The sequence below is a fragment of the Chiloscyllium plagiosum genome, chromosome 15 (assembly GCF_004010195.1).
Source record: "Chiloscyllium plagiosum isolate BGI_BamShark_2017 chromosome 15, ASM401019v2, whole genome shotgun sequence".
In the NCBI taxonomy this organism is placed as follows: domain Eukaryota; kingdom Metazoa; phylum Chordata; class Chondrichthyes; order Orectolobiformes; family Hemiscylliidae; genus Chiloscyllium; species Chiloscyllium plagiosum.
Window position 1 is genome coordinate 9,300,852 of NC_057724.1, and position 4,684 is coordinate 9,305,535.

Genomic DNA, 4,684 nt, shown 5'->3' on the forward strand with positions numbered 1-4,684 from the left:
GGGGAGGGGAGAGAGGACATGGTGACAGAGAATGCAAACAAGCAACGCTAAAGGAAAGGGAAGGAATGAGAGTGGGTTCACAATTTGAAGATGTTGAACTCAAATTAAGTCCAGAAGGTTCTAAAGTGCCTCTTCTGAGGATGAGAAGTTGTTCCTCCAGTTTACGCTATGATTCGCTGGAACATTGCAGCATGCCGAGGACAGACTAGTGGGCATGTGAGCAGGTCGCTCTGTTAAAACAACTGTCTACGGGAAGGTCAGGGACAAATTGCGCACAGACTGGAGGTGTTCTGAAAAGTGGTCACCCAGTCTGCAGTCTGAGGAGGTGCAGGTGAAATACTGCTTCATCTGGAAAGACTGTTTAGGCCTTTGGGTGGTGAGCATGGAGGAGGTGAAGGGGTAGGTATTGCAACTTCTGCAGTTCCATGGGGAGGTGCTGTAGAAAGGGGAGGATTGGTGTTGTTAGTTGAAGAATGAAGTAGGGCATCCCGGAGGGAATGATCCCTGCGGCACGGTGGCTCAGTGGTTAGCACTACTGCCTCACAGCACCAGGGACCCAGATTCAATTCCAGCCTTGGGCAATTGTCTATGTGGAGTTTGCACATTAACCCCGTGTCTGCGTGGGTTTCCTCTGGGTGCTCCGGTTTCCTCCCACAGACCAAAGGTGTGCAGGTCAGATGAATTGGCCATAGTGTTAGATGCATTAGTCAGAGGGAAATGGGTCTGGGTGGGTTACTCTGCGGAGGGTCAGTGTGGACTTGTTGGGTCAGAGGGCCTATTTCCACACTGTAGGGAATCTAAAAAATTTTAAAAATGCAGACGGTGGAGTGAGGGGATGAATGTATTTGGTGGAGGTGTTCTGCTTGCATTGTCTGAAATGGTAGGGAATGATCCTTTGAATATGGAGGTTGGTGGGATGAAAAGTGAGGACAAGGGGGACCCGATCACGGTGTTGTGAATGACGGGAAAGAGCAAGGACAGAAATACAGGTAATAGGTCAGATGCAGTTGAGGGCCCTGTCAACCACAGTGGGTGGGAAATCATGGTTATGGAAAAAGGAAGCCATAATAGCAGCACTGTTTTGGCAAGTGGCATCATCCAATCAGATACAACGTAGGCAACGGAACTGGGAGAATGGGATGGAATCCTATCAAGCCATCGTTGACAATGACTATGACTGACTTCATTACCTGGAGAAATCTTCTCGCTCCCCCCCCCCACCACCACTGCCTCCAACCTGTATCCCAGCCCTGGGCAACCCACTTTTACCTCCTCCCCAAAACCCACACACCAGACCGCCCTGGTACGCTCATCCAATCAGCCTGTTCCTGCACCACCGAGCTCATTTTCTCTTACCTTGACTCCATCTTCTCTCCCTGTCCCACCTACATCCACAATTCCTCTGGTGCCACACCCCCCCCCCCCTCCCCCCCGGCCATATTGACATCTGCCAAGTCAAAGGAGTGGCTATAGGTATCTGCATGGCTCCCAGTTATGCCTGCCTCTTTAAGGGGTATGTGGAACAATCGTTGTTCCAGTCTTACATTGGTTCCCTCCTACAACTCTTCCTTTGGTACATTGATGTCTGTTTTGGTTCTGTTTCATGTTCCTGCCTGGACCTTGAGAAATTTGTTCATTTTGCCTCTAATTCCCAACCCTGTATAACTTTCACGTCGTCCATTTCCAACACTTCCCTTCAATTTCTCGATCTCTCCATCTCCATTTTGGGGAATAAACTGTCTACTGCCATCCACTACAAAGCCACTGACTCACATAGCTCCATCCACTAAAGCTCTTCTCATTCCATGTCCTGCAAGGATTCCATCTCATTTTGTTGGGAATAGCGCTTGACGCTGTGTAATCATTTGGTTAAAGACAAAGCAACTGCAGATGCTGGAATCCAAGGTAGACAAGCAGGAGGCTGGAAGAACACAGCAAGCCAGGCAGCATCAGGACTGAAGAAGGGTTACACCTGAAATGTTGACTCCTCCACCTCCTGATGCTGCCTGGGTTGCTGTCTTCTTCCAACCTCCTGCTTATACATTGTGTAATCATTAGCAAATATCCCCACTTCAGCCCTTAGGTTCATGAGAAAGTAATTCATGATACAGCTGATGGTGGTTGGGCCAAGGATACTGGTATTCCTGATGAAGGGTTTTTGCCCGAAACATCGATTTTACTGCTCCTCGGAAGATGCCTGGACTGCTGTGCTTTTCCAACACCACTCTAATCTAGACTCTGGTTTTCCAGCATCTGCATTCCTTGTTTTTACTATCCCAACAAATTCTACGGTGATGTCCCAGGGCTGAGATGATTGGCCTCCAACAGTAACCACCACCTTTCTTTTTGCAAGGTATACCACCAGCCAGGGGGGCTTTTCCCTTAATTCCCATTGACTTCAATTTTACTAAGGCCCCTTGCTACTACATTCAGTCAACTGCTACCTCGATGTCAAAGGGTAGTCACTCTCAATTATTTCTGGAATTCATGTTTTTGAGTTGAAACATGAATGAAAGATGTAGTGAGATCAGGAACAGAGGAGGAACCCAAACTGAACATCAATATATAGCTGTTGCAGAGCAAGTGCCTCTTGTAAAAACAGTCAAAGACACCTTCAACCATTTTAGTGATGGTTTCGAGTAAAATAATTATTTGAAATCACAAGATTTTGGAGCACTGCCCTTCTGTTGGGTGAAGTGAGAGAGAAGGACACAGGCACAAAATTTATAGACAGAGAGATCAATGGGCAAAGGGATGAAAACATCATACAAATGGTCTGACTGCAGTGTTGACAGGCCAAATAATAGATCTCTGTGAGTGATCAAAAGTGTCAGACAGTGTGAGTCAACGGCTGAATAACAAGCAAAGGGATGTCCTTTCATCTGATTAAATGAGGCAGAAACATAATTACAAAACATTAAAAGTAAGATGGTGCTGGAGATAAACCAAATGGCTGGAACAGCATAATAGGTGTAGGGGTGACATGCCGAGGGTCTAACTAAAGTACTAAGTAATCCAAAACTGTATATGACTTGCAGGTGCCAGTGTTGGACAGGGGTGAACAAAGTTAAAAATCACACAACACCAGGTAATAATCTAACAGGTTTATTTGCAAGTACTAGCTTTCGGAGCGCTGCTCCTTTATCAGGTGGTTGTAAGGCGGGAAGGGAAAGAGTTAAAAGGGATGTAGAGGGCAACTTTTTCACACAGTGGGTGGTGAGTGTATGGAATGAGCTGCCAGAGGAAGTGGTGGAGGCTGGTACAATTACAGCATTTAAAACGGGGCAGAGAGCCTGAAGGGTGGAGACATAAATGAGAGGATGGTGGGGGTGCTGGATTAACAGTTCAGCGATAATACCACTAGGTCATCACCTCCCCTAAAATCAGAAGAGGTAGAAATCATATAGGTGGAGGTGAGAAATAACCACATGAGAAAGATACTGGTCCGACTGGTCTATGAGCACCCTAATAATAGCAACCACTGTAAAGCAGAGAATAAATCAGGAGATAATGGCAGTACATTAATCATGGATGACTTTAATCTTCATGTAGATTATTAAAACTAAATTGTCAGAGAGAGCAATGAGGAAGAATCCATATTTAGGACAGTTTCCTTGAATACGATGTGGATCTGACAGGAAACAGGCTATTTTGGATCTGGTAATGTGTGATGAGGCATGTTTAACAAATGATCTTGGAGTAAAAGTCCCTACAGAAACAATGACCATAACATGGTAGAATCTAGCATTCAGTTTGAGAGTGAGAAACTTGGGATGGAAACAACTGTGCTGAACCTAAATACGAATAATAACTTGGGAATGAGGTTAGAGTAAGGACTGGAAAAAGGATTTAGAAGAAAGAATGATTAAGGCACAATGGCAGGTGTTTTAACAAAATAGTTGACTGTTCATGACAAAGATAAATGCTAATGAGGCAGAAGGATTCTAAGAAGTGGATAAACCAGTTATGGTTAACCAAGGAAATTAAAGATAGCATCAAATTGAAAAAAAAATGCAATGTGGCAAAGATTTGTGGTAGCCCAGACAATTGAAAAAGTTTTAAAAACCAGCAAAAGATGACCAAAAATAATTAAGTGGGACAATTATTCATTTCCAATTATTTACAGTACGTATTAATAATTTGGATCAGGCAAGTGAATATGCCAACTGGATGACACAGAACCTACAGAGAGTCAGAGACATTTTAAGTGAGTGGGCAATAGTTTGGTAAGATTTAATATAACATGGGTCAGTGTGAGGTTGTGCACTTTGGAAAGGAGACAAGAGGAGGCAAACCTTATTTAAATGGGGAAAGACTGCAGAAAGATACAGCAAAGAGCAATTTGGTGGTCATTGTGGAAAAAAAGCACAACCAGCTAGCATAAATATACAGCTTGGAGGTAATAGTGAATACAAATGGATTGCTGGCTTTCATTTCAAAGGGAATTGAACATAAACATTGGTAAATCTTGTTCAACTTGTATGAGGCACTAGTTAGACCACAGTTAGAACACAGGGAACAACTTTGCTTCCCTTATCATAGGAAAGGTACACTAACATTGGAGGTTCATCACCTCAATCCTGGGTATGGAGGGATGTTCAGTAGGTCAGGCCTATACTCATTGGAGTTGAGAAGAATGAGATGCAATTTTATTGAAACGTATAAGATTCTTAAGAGGCTTGGC